This window comes from Lutra lutra, chromosome 1 (genome assembly GCF_902655055.1).
Source record: "Lutra lutra chromosome 1, mLutLut1.2, whole genome shotgun sequence".
In the NCBI taxonomy this organism is placed as follows: domain Eukaryota; kingdom Metazoa; phylum Chordata; class Mammalia; order Carnivora; family Mustelidae; genus Lutra; species Lutra lutra.
Window position 1 is genome coordinate 33,019,052 of NC_062278.1, and position 23,495 is coordinate 33,042,546.

The window sequence follows — 23,495 nt, forward strand, 5'->3', positions numbered from 1 at the left end:
CCAATAGACACATGAAAAGATGCTCAATATCACTAATCAGCAAGGAAACGGAAATAAAATTTAAAAAAACAATGAAATATCATCTCATACCTGTCAGAATGACTAAAATCAAAAACACAAAAAAAACCCAGCAAGTCTTGGCAAGGATATGGAGAAAAAGGAACCCTCATGCACACTGTTAGTAGGAATGCAAACTGGTGCAGCCACTGTAGAAAACAGTATGGAGGTTCCTCAAAAAAATAAAAATAGAATTACCACATGATCTAGTAATTCCACTATTTACCCCCCAAAATGGGAAACCTAATTGGAGAGGATATTGGCACCCCTATGTTTATTGTAACATTATTTACGATAGCCAAAATATGGAAGCAACCCAGACGTCCATCGATAGATGAATGGATAAAGATGATGTGGTGTATATACACAAAGGAATATGACTCAGCCATAAAAAAGAATGAAATCTTGCCATTTGCAGGAGCTTGGATGGATCAAGAGAATATAACGCTAAGTGAAATAAGTCAGTCAGAGAAAGGCAAGTACCATATGATTTAATACATATGTAGAATTTAAGATACAAAACAAAGAAAAAAGAGAAAAAATAGACAAACTGGTGGTTATGGGGGGAAGGTGAAATAGGCAAAAGGGCTTAAGAGTATACTTATTGTGATGAGCCCTGAGTAACACATGAAATTACTAAATCACTATTTTGTAAACTAATATAACACTGCACATTAATTATATTGGAGTTTTTAAAAAAGTTTATAAAAAATAAAATTCACTGAATTTGTATTTTATCCAATTAAAAATGCCAGTAATTCTTGATGGCATTTATTATCTGTTGATTTTGAATTTTTTTTTAAAGATTTTATTTATTTATTTGACAGAGATCACAAGTAGGCAGAGAGGCAGGCAGAGAGAGAGAGGAGGAAGCAGGCTCCCCACTGAGCAGAGAGCCCCATGCGGGGATCGATCCCAGGATGCTGGGATCATGACCTGAGCAGAAGGCAGAGGCCTTAACCCACTGAGCCACCCAGGCTCCCCTGATTTTGAATTTTGATTACATAATTTTAAGCCAACATAGCAGGAAATTTACTTATGAAATTCAGACATATATTATACAGATGACTACCTTTAAAGATTGCATTCAATATTCTTTTGCCTCTGTCAAACAGAACCAGTCATGTTTTCAAAATAGATTTTACTGTCACGAATAATTCACAGAAAACTGCCAACTTCATTCCTGAAACTGCTTATTTGCTTTCTGTTATATCTCTTCATCACACATCATATGGTCACTTTGCACAAAATATTTGCCTAGTTCTAATTTTTCTTGCCAGAATATGTCACCTAATTACCAGATCTGGAGTTAACTACATGGTTTCAAAGTAGGCTTTAGCTTTAGTTTAATGCAATCAATAAACATGCTGAGGACCTTTGGTGAATGAACTATTAAGGCAAATGTTATGTGAATAAAAATTATAAAGTCTGTCTTTGTTCCAAGAGAACTTACTCTCCTCCTTTATTGTATTAGTTTAATACCAGCTTCGCACGGAACGCTGTAACCCAGAAGAGTCTAGATCAGTTTTCCCCTTGAAAATGATGATGATGATAATACCTCTGTTGAGCTATAAATTACAAAATCCATGTAAAATTCTTGGCTCTTGGTGGGATTCAATAAGTAAGAGCCATTTTTAATGACCTTATGGAGGAACTAAAAATATATTACTCAAGATTAAACATTACAGAAGGTTCTGCAAAATAGTGAGATAAAACTTAAATAGTATATCTTAAGTTGATTATATTAGGAGGCAGTAAATAATTTTAATAACATTACTATTTTTTAACGTAATTTGAACAGTTACTCTTTGAGGATTATCACCTTAGGATAAGCACGACAAAAAAAAAAAAATCAGTGTAATCCCTATAAGCATACCTTATGTTTGCCCACACATGGTGTTATATTGTTTGTTCAACTGATTTACACATTAGTGTAATTTATACTGATTTATACATTAGTGTATCACTAATATCATTGAATATTTCCTGCATTTGGGCAAAACTCATGTTGAGTAAAAAAACAAAACTGAACTAAGGTCACAAGTAATCTCCATCTTGGTAAATTCACTGTTTAATTTTGTCCTCAGATCCTTCCCACCCCTTGTTACGTCTCTTCACTTGGATACTAGGACATTAGTTTCTCCTGGTTTTCTCCCCACATTTCTGTCTGCTCTTTTCCAGTCTCATTTCATTTGCCAGTACCTTCTCAACTTCTAAACAGACCTTGAACTTCCTTTTACCATTTCTATACCCATTGCCTTAAAGATTTATTCTGGTTTCATGAATTTAAATATCAAGTAAATGTTCTCAAATTTAAACACACACATGTATATTTTTTTAGAGAGCAAGAGAGTATTCAGCTGCTGGAGTTGGGTAAGGGGGAGGGAGAAAGGGGCAGAGGCAGAGGGAGAGAGAGAATCTCCAGCAGATTCCCTGCCCAGTGCGGAAGCTGGTCACGGGGCTTGATCTCACCACCCAAGCCGGAATCAAGAGTCAGATGCTTAACTGACTGAGCCATGCAGGTGCCCCTCAAATTCATATTTCTATTCAGTTTTCTCACCTGAACTCCACACTGTGGTGTGCAACTAACAATACGACATATCCATCTGCACAGCTAATAATCATCTCAATTTCACGGTATTCAAAAACAGCCCTGATTTTACATCCCTGCAGCCTTTCTCTTTTAGGTAATAGGTGAGTTGATTCTTCTTTCCATTCAGCCCTAAATTCTGAAGTCTGGCCTCATCTCTCTCGCCATTCATACAATCCACCAATTCAACAACAAGTATTATTGACGATCTCTCCAAAAGGTGCCTAGATCCTTCCCAGCTCTTATCTACTGCTCCTCCCACAATCGGAGCCACTCTCTCGGAGCTGGTTTGGTACAATAGCTCTGGACAGTTCTCTCTGCTTCGTCCTTGTTCCTCTTCCCTCTGTTTTCAACACGGCAGAAACAGGGATCACCTTTAAATGCAAGTCAGCTCTTCATACGCTTCTGCTCCAGGTGTGTTTCACTGGTAAGTAGAAACCAAAAATGCTGGGAGTTGACCCTAAGGCCCTACTTGAACTTCCCCAGACCTCTTTACATCTTTTAGTTCGTGTGCCTTTTCTTCCCCTGACCCATTCTTCTCCAGTCACCCAGGCCTCCTGGCTTTTCCACAAAAACGCCAGCAATGCACCTGCCTGCCACAGTCTTCCCACTGGCTGGTGAACACGCAGCTCACTCTCTCGCCCCCTCCATGCGTGTGCCCACTTGTTTTACTACTTAGTCAACAAATATGGAATCACTATCTAATCCTACCCTGCCTGGGGACACCCCCTTTCTCTTTTCTGCTTTATTTTTCTCTTTGGCACTTATCAACATCTGACTACATGTTACTTTTTTACTTTTGAATTGTCCCTATTTGCCCACTCAAATGTTAAGCTTTTTGAGGGACGCCTGGGCGGCTCAGTCAGTTAAGTGTCTGCCTTCGGCTCAGGTCATGATCCTGGGTCCTGGGATCGAGTGCCGCATCACGCTCCCTGCTCAGTGTGGAGTCTGCTGCTCCCTCTCCCTCTGCTGCTCTTTCTCTGTGCCAAATAAATAAATTAATAAAAACTTAAAAAATAATAAGAAAATGTTAAGCCCTTTGAGGGCCAAAATTTTTGTCTGTTTAATGCTATACCCTTGATCAATGTCCATGTTGAACCTCTAGAAGGCACTGAGAAATATCTGTTATATAAGTGAATAAATAAAGTTTACAACTTGTATAGTTATTTAAGGAACATACCTTGATCCCTGTTTTGTGTCTTTACCACTATAGTTTCTCGAGATCTAGAATATATCTTGTTCTTGGCAAATTCTAAATTCTCTCCAATGACTATGATCTTATAATTTAATGAATGGCCCATCCAACTCCAAATCTATACACTCTAGTTTCTTGATTCTCAGGATCTTGGGCCCACCTACCTGGCAGGTAGGACAGACTGTCTGCTCTCCTGGTCTTGCATGAAGTCACGTGCTGTCCCACTACCCAATGTCTATCACTTGAGTTTCTTGACACCAGTTTACACGAGTCTGGCTGGATTTTTCACCATCACCTTAATGGACTTCTCTATCTTGCATCTGGATACACCCCAAAAGATAGTACCCGCCTCACCCTCAAAGGCATGTCTGATTCCATTTCTCTGCTCTTTCCAGAATCTTCCCAGCTATGTTGTAAGATCCAAGCTTGCCTGTTTCCTGTTTTTTTGATCTTTCTTTCACTTCCTCAGGTACAAGCCAGTTCAGGTGAACTTGGATCTTGGCCTGAATGAAGGAAGAGAGGACTTCTGGAGCTCAAAAATTCATGTTACCAGGAAAAGGCAAATGTGAGACCTCTGGGTTCCAGGTAGATGTGGCTGGGGGTTGTTGTTCTAAGAATCTGACAGACTCCCTTAAGTGTGCACCTTGTGGTGCTTTGTCTTGCCTCTCTTCACCTTAACAGAGAAGAAATCTCTCCTCTTAGGATGTTAAGAAGAAAATTTCCGTCAGGTGTGTATGTTTTACTTCACTTTCACTATGTACTTCCTACTTCTTAGAAGCTAGGAAAGCAAAGTTTTTTCTTTTTTTCTTTTCTTTTTTTAAAGGCCAGGTCTTGTGGGGAAATATAGATTCAAATGCTTTTCATGAAATCTGTAAAGTGTTATAATTGAAGTGTGAACAGGAAGTATATGGGAGTTTGGCAGGAATATTTAAAAAAATGTGCAAATCTAAGAAGAGTGGCAAAATTCTAGTATTTCTGGGTGTCTTCTGGAGTTCAACATGGCTGATACAGAGGGAATACAGGAAAGTTATTAGACATAATATGAAAGAGTTAGGCAGATTTGATTAGACAGGTTCTAAGATAGAGAAGCCGAAATAGCTCTGAAGTATCTTAGAGGAAGTGTTGATTCCTTAGTAATTATATAAATGCAAGTAAAATCACAATGTGATATCATAATGTCCCTATTCAATTAAAAAATTTGGAGATAGGTAAACCCAAGTATTGGTGAGGGCACGGAAAACCAGTAACTCTCATGAATTCCTAACACATAGAACCATCTGGAAATAAATCTGGGTGTACTGAATGAATTAGGTATGCATCAGCATGTCATTGGAATGGAATCTCTGGTAAAAGTGTTTTTGCTCCATAGGGTCAAGAAAGGACTGCTTTGAAGAGGCCAATAGTTGGTTGGGTATAGCAGCTTTTCCTATAAAATAATAAAACTAATGTCCATGTGCTACCAAAACTGCTTCTGGGAAGGAGTTAGATTAATTTGGATTTAGATTAATTTAGAAGCTTTGTTTTCCTGCTGCATTTCTACTGTGCTTTGTCCCCACATTCATTTCATATCTTAGGAGTTACTACCTTATTTTTCTTTTTTTTTTTCTTTTTTTTTTTTTTTTTTTACTACGTTATTTTTCTTCATTCATTCATTCATTCATTCATTCATTTCCTACCAGCTCTCTCTGTCTTCTTGTCTCACTGGAGCCTTTACTCCAACTACTGCACTCATATTCAACATACAATCCATTTATTTTATTCTTTTTAAAGATTTTATTTATTTATTTGACAGACAGAGATCACAAGTAGGCAGAGAGGCAGGCAGAGAGAGAGAGAGAGAGGAGGAAGCAGGCTTCCTGCTGAGCAGAGAGCCCAATGCAGGGAAGATCCCAGGACCCTGGGATCATGACCTGAGCCGAAGGCAGAGGCTTTAACCCACTGAGCCACCCAGGTGCCCCGCAATCCATTTATTTTGAATACTTTGTTGCACCTACTTTTCCATGAAAATTCTGATTGATACTTTTATTGCAGTAATACTTTGTTTTTATAACTGGAAAGGTAACATACCATTCCTCCTTTAGAATACTAGAGGCTTCTTCTTGTTATTTCTACTCATTGAAATTATAGTCCAGTTGGCTAATTTTTATTCAGTCAGCATAACAATTAGGTGGAAAAATTTAATCAGGGAAACTTTCCTGAGGTAGGTGAGTTGGGAGCAAATGTTTATTCCATGTTGGGGAAAATGAACAGGAGAGCGTTCCAACTGATGGGAAACTCAAAGGCACACAAATAAGCAGCATGGAAGAATGGAAAGTTGGCTAGATTTAGCTAGAGGGGAGAGTCAGTCTGTAGTGGGAAAAGATAAAATTAGAGAGGTACAAAAGTGCCAGTTGACAGGAGACCTTGAATTAAAAGCCAAGAGTTTGGACTTGATATAGTAAGAGTAGCTGATTCTTGAGCAGGAAGGTGGCATGATAAAAATGGTATTTGCAGAAGATTATTTCAGCAGCTTACAAAGGCATAATTGTAGCGAAAGGAGACAGGAATTAGGGTCACCAGCAAAGAAGTTTTTGTAACCCTTGTTTGAACAGAATTGGCCTGAAGTCATAGAAAAAAAGGCCAAAATGATGACTATGTCAGATGCTCTAAAGCAAGAGGTTTCAAATCTTGGGTCTTGGCTCACCTATTCCAGAAACATCTGGAATGTTTGCTAGTTTTCATATTTCTATACTTCATGCCCAAACTCTTTTTTTTTTTTTTTAATTTTATTTATTTGACAGAGATCACAAGTAGGCAGAGAGGCAGGCACAGGGGGGCTGGGAAGGGGGGGGGAAGCAAGCTCCCTGCTGAGCAGAGAGCCTGATGCAAGGCTGGATCCCAGGACCCTGGGATCATGACCTGAGCCGAGGGCAGAGGCTTAACCCACTGAGCCACCCAGGCGCCTCAATGCCCAAACTCTTTAAGGTCATTCTTTCCAGGGGAGGAATGGGAATGAGCATTTTAACAATTGCTTATGTGATTCTTTCTTTTCTTTCTTTCCTTCCCACTCCACCCCCCCCCCCACATGGCAGTTTGAGAAGTTCTGCACTAAAGGAAGAATTCAGGGAACATGGTAACTGTACCCTGAGTGGGTACAGTTGGGAGTGTAGAGGGGGAAAAAGAGTCCATTGATTACATGGGAGCTGGTCTAGGACTCAGGAAAACACGATTGAGCAGTTAAGAGGGGAAAAAAAAAACTAATAGATCTTATTTTTTAGAGGAGTTTTAGGTTTACAACAAAAATGAGCAGAAGGTACATAGAGTTCACATATACTCCCTGCCCCTACACACCCACAGTCTCCCGCATTAATGTCCCATTAAAGCCCATAGAGTGGTGCACTTGTTTCAACAGGTGAGCCTACCTTGATACATGCTTATCACCCAAGATCCATAGGTGACACGGGCTTCACTCTTGGTGTTGTACATAATAAGGGTTTGGAAAAAGTTATACTGACCCAAGTCCACCACTACAGTAACATACAGAGCCGGTTAGCCCCACAAATCCTCTGTGCTTTGCTTATTCTACCCCTTCCTCCTCCTGAACTCCTAGCAACCACTGAGAATTTCACTGTTCCCAAAGTTTTGCCTTTTCCAGAATGTTATATAGTTGGAATCATACGGCATGCAGCCTTTTCACATTAGCTTGTTGCACTTAGTAATATTCATTTAAGGATGGGTATCTCATTTCTTTTAGGTGCTGAAAATATTCCATTGTCTGGATGGATTATAGTTTATTTATTACTCACTTACAGAAGGACATCTTGGTTGCTTCCAAATGTTGGCAGTTTTGAATAAAGCTGTTATAAACATCCATGTACAGGTTTTGTTTGGATATATGTTTTCAACTCCTTTGGGTAATTACTAAGGAGCATGACTTCTGGATTACATGGTAAGAATGTTTAGCTTTTTAAGAAACCACCAAGCTGTCCTCCACACCGAATGTATCATTTTGCATTCCCACTAGCAATGAATGACAAGAGAAATTTAAAATAAACTTCTATCCAAAAAAAAATAATAATAACCTTCTATCATAATAGAAATCATGGTAGGAAAGCATTCATGGTAGAAAAGATGCTAACTTGTGTTGTCCACATGTTAGAATCGAAATGAACAAAAATCCTCACAGAAATAGACTTGAGACAATGAGAGAACTAGTGGGATTTCAATATTAAACACAAACATTTTGAAAATACTGCACTATTGATGACACCTGACACCATTAAATACTTGATGTAGCTTTACCCAGAAATATAGGATCTAAGATATAGGTTTCCCCACATTAACTGGAAGGAAGTATCAGAAGACACTTGCTTCTCCCCACCCCCAAACTTGAATTGGGACAGTGAAAGCTTGGAGTGTTTAAAAAAAAAAAAAAAAAAACCCTCAGATTTCCAGGTCCCAATCCAGAACGGAGTCAAAATATCTAGGAGAAAAATGTAGGAATTGTTATTTGGCAAGTTTCTCAGGTAGGTTTTTTTTTTTTTTTTAAAGATTTTATTTATTTGACAGAGAGAGACACAGCGAGAAAGGGAACACAATTAGGAGTGGGAGAGGCAGAAGCAGGCTTCCCGCTGAGCAGGAAATCTGATGCAGGGCTGGATCCTATGACCCTGGGATCATGACCTGAGCTAAAGGCAGACACTTAATGACTGAGCCCACCCAGGCACCCCTATCAGGTGATATTTATGATTGCTCAGATGCTAATTGTCTCCTATTGAGATCCATAATTCTAAAACAATCTATAGAGGGATGAGTGTGATATATATGTTGAGATAATACAGGTATAATATAATACAGGTGTATTATATAATACAGGTGTAATATGTAGACCTGTTTTTAGGCATGGCTAAATGACATGACATTAGGTGCAGACAGAAGTACTCTTCTGGATTAAAAGAACAGTAATTCTCAGTCTGGGGTGATTTTGTTCCTCAGAGGACAGATGGTAACATCAGGAGACAATTTGTTACAAATTGGGGTGGGGGAAGTACTACTTGCATCTAGTGGTGTAAAACATTCCACAATGCAAAGGACGGCTCTCACCTTTCCACAGCAAAGAATTACTGGCCCAATATATTGACAGTAATAAGACAGAATCCATAAAATAAAAAGGAGTAATAGTTAAATGCAATATGTGAATCTAGTTGGGATTATAACTTAAAATTAAAAGTAACATTGGCAGCAGCTACAAAAGACCTTCTCAGGACGCTTTTGGACAATTTGTCCATGGGCTAGCCATTATATAACAGAATCATTATTTTTTCTAAGGTGTGATCTTATTATGTTTAGAAAAATGAATGCCTTTTTAAAGATATGAATGTCGAAGTCTGAACGTAGTTTCAATTGATAGAGAGCAAAAAATAATGTACACATACATGCATATATATCATTAAAGAGAGATGACATAATTGTGGTAAAATGTTTTTTTTTTTTTTTTTAAGAATTTATTTATTTGTCAGAGAGAGAGAGAGAGCACAGGCAGACAGAGTGTCAGAAGGAGAAGCAGGATCCTTGAAGAGCAAGGAGCCGGATGCGGGACTCAATCCCAAGACGCTGGGATCATGACCTGAGCTGAAGGCAGCCGCTTAACCAACTGAGCCACCCAGGCGTCCCAATTGTGGTAAAATGTTAACAAATTTTAATATGGGAAGAGGAACATAAATGCTCATTTATTGTTCTATCAATTTTTTCCTATGTTTGAAATTTGTTCATTAAAAGACAGTATGGAAAGTGCCATGCTAAGTATTTTAACAATGTATATTTGGGATTTGGGCCAATTGGTTCCTTATGATTTGTTTGATCCCGAAGTCATTTTTGACCACCCTCTTTCTACTGCAGGAGACCACTCCCACGACTTCCTGTTCTTAGTCATTTAAAGTCCCTGAGAGGCCTTTTGCTGACTGAAACAGAGGTTTAAGCAGCTGACATGTGACTCAATGAAGAATCTGACAGAGAGAGCCTGTCCTCTTTCATTTCAGTTCTCTTCCCTCTTTGTTTCATCTAGATGACTTTCGCTCTCTGGGGGCAAGGATTCCAGACTGCCTCACTAGAGCCAAGTCTTTGACTTCTGCTGTTGGGTCCAATTACCTGTGTAGTACCTGGGAATGGGGGGCTACTCATTGGCTTTCAAAACCTGTCCCTTCAGCACACAAAATAGGAAAAGAGATAAAGACCCACACAGTTTTGCTTTCACTGGAATTATCTACACCTTACCACAACCACTTCCTAATCGTGAGATGATAACTCGAGTGACCGCATTCCGACTGTGGCGAGGCTGTAACATCTCTGGCTGTCTCCTTGCCCTGCCATACATTCCAGGGCCATCAGCAATTACACTGAAACAAGTCTTTCCCTTTTGGACAGTTTATAAGCTGTTGCTACTTTTATTAAAGTTACTGTTGCTTTTTCACTGCTGTTAAACCTCTACCAATATTTTTCAGTGTTTCATCGTGCCTTGCATACTGGGGAGCTTTGTAGATACTTGATGATTTAATACAGCACAGGTTTGAAATATGGTAGCTTCTACAACTGGCCAGAATATTCAAATATTAATGAGAAGTTAAGATGGTGGGGATTCATTTGGAATTAAGTCAAGAATAATTTTTGAGAAGAGCCTAAGTGAAGTCAATTTCATATTCCTCAAATCCTAGATAAACAGATGCACTGATACAAATTTGTTGAGTTTACTTTCTTATCTTTGATGTAAATGGCTATATGTTGGTTACTATTTATATTCATAAAGAAATACAGTCATCTGATTTTTGAATTACAATTATAATACAAAATAGGGCTGATGATGGCTTAATGAAAGTGGCTTCTGATGATGACAAAACTATGGATATATCTTTCTGACCAGAATGAAGGACTCTCTAAATGCTCCTTTTTCATAGTTTCAATTTCTCAGAGATCTGAAACCTCAGTGGGATGAACAGAATATGCTGGGATTGCTTTTAAATTCTACTGTCATCATGAGGTAGAAAATTACGTCCTAAACAGGCAGGCTAGGCTGGCTCTCAGTTTCATTTCATATGACTTTTTATCAAAACCTGAAACACTTTTTTAACTCTTCAAAAAGTCCTTTTCTTTCTCTTATGTCTGAACACATATGCTTTGAACAGTGGTCTACATAAATGCTCAGCATCTAAGTAAATTTTTTTGGCTTTATTTTTTGTGTGTGTGTGAGATCAAATCATTTCTTAGAAGTTATGTGAGCATCAACTTTCCAAATGAGGTCTGACTTTTTATTTTTTTTATTTTTTTTTAAAGATTTTATTTATTTATTTGACAGAGAGAGATCACAAGTAGACAGAGAGGCAGGCAGAGAGAGAGAGAGAGAGGGAAGCAGGCTCCCTGCTGAGCAGAGAGCCCGATGCGGGACTCGATCCCAGGACCCTGAGATCATGACCTGAGCCGAAGGCAGCGGCTTAACCCACTGAGCCACCCAGGCGCCCCGAGGTCTGACTTTTTAAATAAAATTTCCTAAATTAAAAAGTTTCAGTGTGAAGCCTTATTTCCTAAAAAGAACTACATAGATATGTTCACCATCTTAGATCAGAGGCATATCATCTAAAAATTATCATTTTGCAAAGTAAAATGTATTCTAGAATCATATGTGTATTTATTGTATTAATGATTCTTTTATAATTATTCAGAAAGAAAAACTGGGCTATACTTTACAGTTAGATCTAAGCAGTTTTCTAATAGATACTTTAATTATGGCTATAATAATTATGAAATTTGAATTGTAGACAGTCAAAATATTCACTTTAATTTAATGTTTTCTTGGAATTAATAATATGATGAGTAAAAAAAAAATTCCACAAAATAGTATGTCTTTTTTTTTGCAGCAAAAGTATGTGTAGATACATATAATTTTATAGTTAAATAGATACAGACAGATAAACCTATAGGAGTCTAGAAAGGACCATACCCCAAATTTTAACAATATTTTTATTCAAGGATTGATAATACAGAAGGGATGGATGGGTGTTGTAATTCCTCCTCTGTTTTTAGTTTTATTTTCTAAATATTTCAATAAACATACATTAAGTAATAATGTGCATGTGTGCCTTAAAAGACACTGAACACTTATACTGCTTGACAATAGGATTCTAAGGAAAACAGAAACTTCTTTAATATGTCAGCATGTTTGTTGGCTTTAAAATATTTCTGATGACAGTGAAGGTCAAGTATTAGCTTACAGGCAGCACAGCCTAAATTATCCTTTCAATAAACTGCACTAAATAATGACATGATAGGTAAAGAATACACTTTAGTCACTAAATTAATAAAGGATTTAACTTCTAAGTGACATCTGACATGTCAAATAATTTCAATATACTCAACTACAGACAACAAATGGCAACATAGTATTATTGGCAAAAACATTTTATAAACCTTGTGGAGAAGACAAGAGAGGAAGACCCTGCTCACAGGTGATCTACTGGAAGCTACCACAAACAGGAGCAGACAATGGCTTCAGAGTCTAGCTAAAATGTATCAACAATGTAGCATATAACATTCCCATGTCAAGGAAGAAAAGTAGTTGGCTCACTCGTTAGGGTACACTAATAAGAATTTTTAACAAAGGTAACTGAGTAAACCATGAGCTTAACCCAAATGTAGTAGATGTGAATGGAGGGCTCAGGCAGGAAAGAGTGCAGATAAGTTATTTTTGTTACGTGGAGATATGCATAGATAATAATACAAATAGCAGAAATATCTTTTATCATGGCCATAATGACAATCAACTGTGTTAAAATGAAAATGTATGCATTTATTTGCACTTGTTATCTGTGAGGTTAAGTTTTCTTTTCTTTCAGTCTTTTTTTTTTTTTTTTTTTTTTTTTTTAAGATGGGGAAGGCAGATAGGAAAAACAACCATGGAAAAAGTGTCATAATAATCTGGAGGCAGTAATCTGGAGGCAGAGGACTAATAAAGTAATTCTTGGGATTTGGAGAAGGCATCCCATTGGAGGTCATGTTTGTTCTGGATTTTAAATTATAAACAGTGCTGTATCTCTAATGACAACCATCTCTGGCAGGAATTTGGCTGATGCTATATGGTATGTTTGTCAGCAAAAGTTACCAGTGAGTTGTATATTGCATGTTTTGGAAAGGGGAAAAGAGACAACTACTTTAGAAATTTCATGTGCATATGGCAAAGCTAATGTTTGTATGTTTCCTCCCATTTCCAAAGGGACACAACAAAGGAGACTTATAATCAAAATTCTAAGTTTCTTCTGCAAAAAAATAAAGGCCTGGTTATGACTGAATAATAATTCAATTTAAAACCCCTAAGTCTCATTGGAAAAATAATATCAATTCAGTCTAAATAGTAACATTCTACTGCTTTCGTAACATCCAAACAACATACTATATAGCACAAGAGTTGGCCAACAACCTAGCCAAGGCCCTGTCTTGATTTCCTAAGGTTTCAGATTCTGACTCTACTTGAGAAGGTAACACTGAAAAAGCTTTGTGGAAGAAAGTAAACAGCTGTGATATTTTAGCATAAGAATTCATGAGTTATGGATTTATGACCTAGGTGTAATAAAAGTGATAGAGTCACAAAGTGGTAAGAAACCAATGAAGAAAAACTGGAAGTAAATGCTGGTTCATATTCATAAGGATACTGAAGCCCAGAGAAAATTTCAGTAACTTCCTCACCGACATAGCATTAGCCAAATGTTCATTAGGGTCCAAAACTTCAATAATAGCTGGAAATTTAATACCATACTTTCAATAATGGGCAGTCAACTAGTAAGAAAATTAATAATAAAATAGGAGACTTAACGGGGCACCTGGGTGGCTCAGTTGGTTAAGTGTCTGATTTCAGCTTAGGTCATAATCTCAGGGTCCTGGAATCCAGCCCCACATTGGGTTCCTTACTCAACAGGGGGTCTGGTTGTCCCTCTCTTGCCCCTCTCCCTCCTTATGTTCTCTCTATATCTCTCTCAACTAAATAAATAAAATCCTTTAAAAAAAAGAAAAAAATAAGATAGGAGACTTGACTAGCACTGCAAACCAACTGGAACTAATAGACATCTATAGGATACTCAACAACAGCAAAATTATATATATCTTTTTCAAGTGTGAATGGAACATTTTTTTTTTTAGGATAGACCATATGCTAGGCATAAAACAAACCTCATTAAATGTAAAAGAATTATAATAATAACATGAGGTATGCTTTCCAATCACAATGGAATAAAAGTAGAAAACATGAACAAAAAGAAATCTGGGAGATGCATAATTATGTGGAAATTATACAACACATTCTTAAATTACCGGTGGACCAAAGAAGAAATCATAATAGAAAACAGAAAATACATTGAGAGGAATAAAAATAAAGATACACATGATACACATTATACTAAAACTTATGGAATTCAGCTAAAGTAATGCTCAGAGGGAAATTTCAGTTACAAATGCATATATATATGCATTTGTATATATATAAAATAAAATATATTTTTTATATAAATATATTTATATAAAATTTATATTTATATTTATTTATATTTAAAATTTATATTTATATAAAATAAATACTATGCACACACACACAGAAGCAGAAAGATTTCAAATTAATAACCTAATCTTCTACCTAAGATAGAGGAAAAAGAAGAGCAAAGTAAACCCAAAGCAAACAGAAGGAAATAAATAATAGAGATAGGAACTAAATAATGAAGAAGGAAATAAATAATAAAGTGGAAATTATTGAACTAGAGGAGAGAAAAAAATAAAGAAAATCAATGAAACCAAAAGCTGATTCTTTGGAAAATTTAAGACAATTGACATACCTTTAGCTAGACTGACGAAAAAGAGAGGTGAGATGGGAGTAGGGAGGGAAGGAGAGAGAGAGAGGACCCCAATTACTAGAATCAGAAGTATAAGAGAGAACAGTACTACCAATCTTTCAAAAAAATTAAAATTGTAGGATATATGCCAGTATATTAAATAACTTCAATGAAATGTACACAGTCCTAAAAAGACACACTATTACAACTGACTCAGGAAGAAACAGATAATTTTATAGACCTATAACATGCAAAGATTGAATGTTATTCAATCTTTGAATGTTATTCAATCTTTGAATGTTATTGAATGAGATTGAATTAGGAATTTTAAAATATCCCCCCAAAAGTCCAAGCCCAGATAGCTTCATAGGCAAAATCCACCAAACATTTAAAGAAAAATTAATACATTTTCAAAAAATCTTGTAAAAACAAAAAACAAACAAACAAACAAACAAACAAAAACAAACAGAAGGGGAGGAGAACTCCCTAACTCATTCTATGAGGTTAGCATAACTCTGATACCTAAAACCAGACTACCAGACTAAGACATAAGAAAAGAAAATCACAAATGAACATCTCTTATAAAAGTAGATGTGAAAATCTTCAACAAAATGCTAGCAAACTGAATCTAGCAATATACCAAGAAAGGAGGAGGGGGAGGAAGAAAGGGAGGGAGGTAGAGCAGGGAGGAGGAGGAGAAGGAGAGAGCAGTAGCCACAGAAGTAGCAACATTACTAAATGGGATTTATCTCAGGAATGCAAGTTTGGCTTAACATTAAAACAACAACAACAACAACAAAAAAAACCAAAACAAAGTAATACAACATATAAATGGGACAAAACAAACAAAAACCAACCATGATCACCTATATAGACACATAAAAAGCATTTGAAAAACTTCAACACTCTTTTCATGATTAAAAAAATGAAAACAATAGGAGTAGAAAAGAGTTTATTCAAACTGATGAAGGACATCTATAAAAAATCCACATCATGATTAACACTGAAGGGTTGAGTGCTTTCCTCCTACAGAAAAACAAACAAACAAACAAACAAACAAACAAATAAAAGAAACAAAAACATGTCTGGTCTCTTCACTTCTATTCAACACTGCACTGGAGTTTCCAGCCAGGACATCTAGGTGAGAAAAAGAAATCAAAGGCATCCAGATTGAAAAGGAAGACACAAACTTATCCTATTTGTAGTTGATATGATCTCATATATAGAAAATCCTAAGCAATCTACTAAAAAATGATTAGAACTAAGTGAGTTCAGTAAGGTTGTGGCGTACAAGAACAATACACAAAACCCAATTCTGTTCCTATACCATTATAATAAGCAATGGAAAAATGAAATTAAGAAAATATTCCATTTACATTAAAAAATTTAGAAATACATTAACAAATGTATTTTATTTTAATTATTTCAGAGTGTAAAACTTACACTCTGAAAACTATAAAACACTGTTAAAAGAAATGAAAGAATATTTAAAAAAGTGGAAAAAACATTTCATATTCATGGGTCTAAAGATCTAATACCTAAAGATAACATTACTCCCCAAACTGATCTACAGATTCAATGCAATCCTTATTAGAATCCCAGCTGGCTGCTTTATAGAAACAGACAAGCTAACTTAAAAATTTATGTGTATTATAAGGAACTGAGAAGACACAAAATAACCTTGTAGAAGAACAAAATTGGAAGCCTCATACTGCCTAATTTTAAAATTTATGCCAATGCAACAATAATTAAGACTGTGTAGGAGTAAGTAAGGGACAGGTAGGGCAAGACAGGTAGGAGGTGAAGTGAGTGTGGTCATGCAGGGGGCTATGTAACCAGGCTCAAAGCAATCCCTGATGTGAAGAAATAGACATGATATTTATAAGAACACCTTGTTTATACTCATGATAGTTACAAGTCCACCAGGTTCCTTCTAAATATAGACATGATAGTAACAAATCTACCATGATATTGACAAGAAATCTACCAAGTTCCCTGGTCAATTTCCCATAAATGACCCACCATAAAAACCCTTGGTGGTAACCCATTCTGAACCCCTCTTACCCTAGACAGCTCTTTCCTTTCTGTTCTTACCTTTACTTAATAAATTTTCACTTCACTTCACCCTTTTTTTCTGGAAGATTCATTTCTTGAGTCTGTGAGATAAGAACTCTGAAGCCTGTGACAGTAGTGACATAAGATAGAAGATAGACTGATAAATAGAACAGAAGAGTTAAAAAACAAATCTGTGTGTCTATGGCCAAATGATATTCAACAAGGGTACCAAGACCACTGAACAGGGAAAGAAGTCTTTTGAACAGATAGTGCTGGGAATTTTGTGTATTCACAGGCAAGAGAATTCTCTCACAGCGTGTATATAAATTAACTAGAAATAAATCAAAGACCTAAATATAAAAGCTAAACCATACAACTGCTCCAACCACCTGCTCCCCTACCAGCACAAACCACCACACTCGCTCTCTCTAAAATAAATAAATCTTAAAAAATAAAAGGAATAAAGTACAGATACACACTACAGTATGGATGAACTTTGAAACCATTATGCTCAGAGAAAGACACACACCGCACACACAAACAAAATCCATATATTATAAGATTGCATTGATATGAAATACCCAGAATAGGAAATTCTATGGAGACAGAAGGTAGATCGGTGATTGTGTAGGGCTGGTGAGATTGGAAAACAGATGTGCAATAGCTAAAGGACCTAGGAATTTTTTTTGAAGTGATAAAAATGTTCAAACTTGACCAAAGTAGAAGTTGTACATGAGTATCCCAAAAACCACTGAAGTGGCTTTTAGGTGAAATGTAAGGTATGTGAATTACATCTCAAACAACCTCTTAAAAAAAATGCTATTTGAGGCCTCTCCCAGACAAACGGAAATTGTGGTTAAGTAAAATAATTTTGCTTTACAGTTTTATATTGCCTCACACATGTCAAACGACATCAAATCACATGATCTCAAGTGATCTCAGAGACAACTGTGAGAAATAAAATTAAACTAGATGAAGTAGTTTTGAGAGTCACCAATGATCACTCAACTTTGTGGAGTGGTTTACTTTAAAAGATCAACTATAAAGGGAGGGCTCAGCCAACCGCTGCAGGGACAGCAGGCTGAGAGTGGCTCCTGGGCCTGGTGCAGAGCCTGAGTCTGAGGGACTGGAGGGGGACCAGCCCTGGGCCTGGCCTCAGCCCCAGCTCCTACCCCATGGCCAGCTGGACTTGAGAACAGAGACCAGAGCCTGGCCAAGGATGACATCAAGAAGCTGATGGCCACCATCGAGAAGGTCTGAGGATGGAAGAAGGGCTGGGTGACGGTGGGCAACACTTCCCTTCATATATGTTCAAATGGGTGCCAGTGGTGGACCCCCCAGGAGGAGGAGCAACGAAGGTGAGGTGGCAGGACAGAGAGAACCTGAGGCCTGGAGAGGCGGGGCAGGGGTGCCAGGCCCCAAGGGAGTGGCCTCATTCTGTTGGATCTCAATGATGAGAATAGTAACCAGAGATTCCATTTGGAAGGCTCTTTGCAGAAGTGCACTGAGCCCAGCCCTGGGGGCACCTCCCTACTCAGCCACCCCGTGTCACTGGTGGGACCACTGGCAGAGGTCCCACAGGGTTCTCAGCCCCTGAGGCTGGGTCAAGAGAGAGATCCTGGGGGCATAACTGCAGGCAGCAGTGATGAACTCCCCATGTTGACCAAGGAGGAGCCTGTTCCAGAACTTCTGGAGGTCTAGGCCCCAGAAGCTTACTCCATTTTGGAGCTGGTGCCCCCTGTCCCGGAAACAGCCCAGGCTGACCCAGAGGACTCATCACATCTGCCCAAATGTCCCTGAGCCCTGAGAAGCTGGTCTGCCTGTCTTGTCACCCCAGAGACCCTTTTGTTAAAGAAAAAATAAAAAAAAAAAAAATTAAAAAAAATGTCAACTGGATAAATTGATATTCTGTTAAATGTCAAAATCTCATTCAAATTTAAATCACCTATAGAATGGACAGTAATTAAGTGGCCCATAGATGTCTGGCTATGCTCCTGACATTAAGCAAAATCCTTTTTGTTGTTGTTGTTGCTTTTAATTTGTTTGTTTGATTTTGAATAATGGTAAAATGAAAGCCAAAAAAGAGATCTTACTTTTACAAAATCAAGGTTTTGGTTCCTATAAGTTCCTAATTATTTTAGGATAACATTTTTCATAGTTCTTTCCATATACGATTTTTGGTAAGTATTCATTTCATTCTTGTTCAGTTCAGCTGTTTGAATACGAGGTCTATTTTTATGACATCTTGACTTTTTTTTTTCCAATGAAAGACAAAGCTATATAAAAGTTCACTAACTATCCAGTGATTATTTCTAATTAAAGGGATCTGATTGGAAAAAAAAAGCTGTGGGAAATTAAAGGGAAAGTATGGTGTGCCCTTTGCATACATGTCTGTACTAGTTCCCATTGCTGGGAAAATGATTTAAAGTACAGTATGTGCAACCCATTCTTCTGGTAATTACAAATCAAGACATATGTCTTTGCAACAACAAGAACTAGCTTCCATTTAAGCATTCTTCGGCTCTTGCTGAGTTAACTGTGTTTCCCAAAAATCCCTGCAAAGGTAATTTTGAACAGGGTATCCTCCCGCTAGATCATCCTTTTGCTGCATTTCTGCCTTTTAAATTGCAGGACTGCTAACTAGAAGTGGAAGTATGCCATTAGACTTTTAGGTTTGCTTTCCTTTAATACTCTAATCACGCCAGAACGTCATAGAGGGAAAAAAAAAAGCTGCACAATGTCTAGACAAATTATATTTCCCTTTTCTGTTCTCTTGCCTTTACCATGTAATTCATCAACTAAAAAGATTTATGGATGCTCATTGCTTATAAATTTGACAGATTAACTTCACATTTATACACGTTTTAAATTCGAACACACAGAACATAACGATCACGCAGAATGAAGAGAACTGAAGCTATTTCTAAATTAGCCAAGCTACAGATATATTGTACTATGTAGGAAGAGTTAAGAATCAGTATTAACTTTTCAACTTGTACCACTGAATAACGTAAGTAGGCAGTTTGTTTTACTGACAAACTATTTTTCTAAGTGTCTATCTGTAACAAAAGTACGAGAAAAAAAAAAAAGTGTGAGACCAGAGCAAAAGTACATTGAGACAATCTAGTTAATGGGTTAACGGAATGTGTTATTTTCTTTTTGTTCAGACTCTAGCCTTCACTGTTCTCCAAATATTGAGCTGGTTGATATTAGATATGAAGTACTGTTCTTGAGTCCATGAGATAAATTGTTAAGGATTGAAACGCTATAGTAGATAACATGATGAAAGTAGACATAAAGGGGAAGAAAAATTAATTCTAACTAGTTGAATCTGAGAGAATTAGTTTCACAGACAAGAACATGCAAGCAGACACACCACACCTAAGCACACATAGGCACACAAAATAATTTCTAACGTGAGAAACCACACTTGGGGCAGTCATGTGATTACATACTCTATGACGAAGTGATGAGAAGCACAATATGGTTCTCTCTGATGATCTTTTACCTGCTTAATCCCTCAATTCAGTGTGCGGACATAGAAGTGCTAGGGTAAAGGCAGGGGGTTCTTTATACTCGATTCAATATTTCTGATTTATTCAGTCAACAGGAAGTCAATAGGTAGCTCAGAAAGGTTTTAGGGAGAGGGTTAGGGTGGCAGTATGGGGGATGTACCATAAGTTAGGTTCCAAAGGAAGAAAACATAAGTTATTGCCGGTCTGGGAAAGGTGCCACAACACCACTGTTGCCACTTCTACCTCCACTTACTACTCTGGCTCCTTCTACAACCACCACCGCTACTGGGTAGAATTGACTGAGTACTTACCATTTTCCAGGGATGTGTCTAAGCTTTTCACAGCTACAATCAGACTTGACTCTCCCCACAGTTTATATGGCAAGAAGAGTGATAGGGAACAGTTAGAACTTCATATTTTCCCTGTTCTTTTCTGCACCCTGTATTGCTGCTCCTCTGCCTTCCAAAGGCCTGATCTACCATCTGTGCAGCTCTCATACCAGTATCCTTGATAACTTGCCATCTCTGTCATTCCACGGGAGCTGCCTAGTAGCATCCCAACGTTAGATCAGGGCTGTATCCCCCATCTCTGCTCTGCAATTCTACAGCTGAGCGTGCCGGCTTCTGCCACTTAAATATGGTGACTGGCATAGTAACAATTCAAGATTTCCAGTCAGAGCCGGGCTTTCAGCACCGCTGACCACCCTTTATACCTTTGTCATCTGCTCCTCCTCCTACTTCCTGGCCTAGTTTGACGCATTTGCCACAGCTCATGAGTCATCTACTCCAGCAGGTAATGGACACCACTACACCCAGTGAATTTTGGAGTCACTGGCATATAGATCCCTGTGGAAAGCATGTGAGTGAGTGGAGTCACCATTTTCATAAATGTATTTCATTTTGAAAAAAATACCCACAAATACTACCCATCAGAGCAGTATTACACAGGTCCAGTTCTATACTTCCAGTCTAAGAACTCAGAAAACCCATTTTCCATTCATACAACATCTACAGTACTTAAATTTTTACTTAATGGGGAGAAGATGTTGTTTATCATCTCAGAAGAAAGGATCACAAACTTAATCTTTTGATCTCAGATTTAAACCATTGTTGGGCATGATTCATTAACAGAATAGGTCTTCATGCAAAGACATAACATCTTTTCAAAAAGCATTAGATGCTTTTATGAAAGTGCAAACATCCCTCTCTTACTACTCAGCTTAATTTTAGCATGGGCTTTTCAACCATAAATGTATTCTCCTTGGGGTTTAGTCCTTCTTAGGAATGTAAAAGACTCATAAGATAACAGAAGGTTGACAGGACAGAATTCACCCAAGGAAAATACTATATTTTCCACTATAGATGTCTAGAGAAGCTCGTGATTCAGTATCACCCAACTTTTTAATCTCTCATGTCACTGTTTCTCCTCTGTCATTGGTGTCCTTGTGTATACCAATATCTGAATTTGTCTTTATTTTTCTAATTCTGACATTTCCTAGTCAATGTGCTAGTCTCTCTCTCCATCTGTAAAGGAAATCAATGACCAGAAGAGAGTTTCAGGGCATTGAGGATACTTGCCTCAGACCAACCAAAAAACTAGAATTTCTCTGAGTAATAGAATTTTTCAAGACTCCTTCCTCCATTTGCACTCTGGCTTCAGGCCATTTCCCCCCCCCCTGGTTTAATACAAAGAGTTCTTTGTTTCTAGGTACTTTCCATTTTGGCCAAAAGGAACTGATTTCTTTTCTTATGTATTCACAGGAGCTGGGCAATCAAGAAGCCATGATATGGTGGGGGAATCTGTTAAACATCTAGATTCATTAATTTTCCCTTTTATACCTGCTTTTGGAGGAGTGTGTCTAGGATCAGCACCCTACATGGAACAAATGAGGAATTTTGCCTTCAAAGCTTAAGAAAATTCTTTAACCTATAGAATAACCTTCAAATGTGTGTTCTACTATCTGTCTTCTTTTCTTGTCTCTAACTGGTAGCGAAAGTGCACACTTAAATGATGTTACTTTGGGCTTATAAAGGGATGACAATAACCTTTCAGAACCCACCAGTTTGTAAGTCAAGTGTATCTACTTAAGGGGCAAACAAGTCTGTTGGACTTATACCCCAGGAGCAATTGTAATATTCATCGCAGAGAGTTAATGGAAATGCCTCAGGTATTAAGCTAAAAAGTGAACCATTATGTCAATTAAAAACATTAATTGAGGTAATTACAAGGAGATTATAGTTTATACAGAATTTAGTTATAATTTATATAATTATCTTCAGTTATACAGAAAAAATAATGAAGCTGTTTATCTAAAGTATTTACCTAACTGAAAACTGCAGCTACCGAGCGGCTGCGTTTACACAGTCAAAATTCCAATTTGAACTTGACCTGCCACAAGCCTGCTTGTCAGGCTCATGAATTCCCTGAGGACAAGGTGGTTTGGAGAGAACACAAGACTTCTAAAAACGCGACACTTTGCCAAATCAGATTCCTTAATTTTGACTTTGTTTGAAACGAGTCTCATTTAAGCATAATTGCTAACATCTAGCACTAACCTCCTCTAGCTGTGGAGCCAGAGGGCATTTCTGTACATATAAAATATGAGCTCTGGTTCCTGAGTTTCTGAAGCTAAATAAATGGGCTCAAATTTCATTTCTAGATCAATGCAAACAAGGAATAAAACATGAAATTAAAAGGAAGAGGTAGCGTTTTGCACACACTTTTTTGGTTTCTTCTTTGCATTCACAAAACAAATATAAGTAAGATTAGGATCTGCTTGCGGGTGTGTTTTGGTGGTTTCGAATATTGGTTTTGGGCAGTCTCTAGAACCGACCTCCTTTGTTTGAATTCTGGCTTTACCACTTATACAGCTATGTGATCTTCGTCATATTGGTGATTCTCTTTGCCTCAGTTTATCTATCTGTAAAATGTGATTGTGAAAATACTGCCATCCATGTGGACATCATATAGTTAAATGTTCTAGTAGCTGCAAAACACTAAGAATAGTGTTTGGCACAAACCAAGAACTGTGTAAGTGCCAACTTTCGTTATTGGTACAGGAAAATGGAGTATAATTCAGGAGTAGGCATTAGTCATCAGGGGTCCAAAGGAATAAGCAAAGGTCAGAGAAAAGATTCTATTCGACCACAATCTCTCTCCGCTGTGCATCTGGGTTTGGAAGACTGACACCACAATGGGGTTATAATTGGTTTTCCTAGGAGAATTTGATGCCAGGAGTGTTT

General features: G+C 37.5%; 1 protein-coding gene and 1 pseudogene across 3 annotated transcripts in view; one reads left to right on the top strand and one right to left on the bottom strand.

Annotated features, from left to right (window-relative positions):
• LOC125087668 (B-cell CLL/lymphoma 7 protein family member C-like) overlaps nt 1–18,538 on the top strand; it is a 45,003-nt pseudogene extending 26,465 nt beyond the window's left edge.
• The window catches only part of ROBO1 (roundabout guidance receptor 1), a 1,187,644-nt gene that overhangs the window by 739,628 nt on the left and 424,521 nt on the right, over nt 1–23,495 (bottom strand). The window lies entirely within an intron of this gene.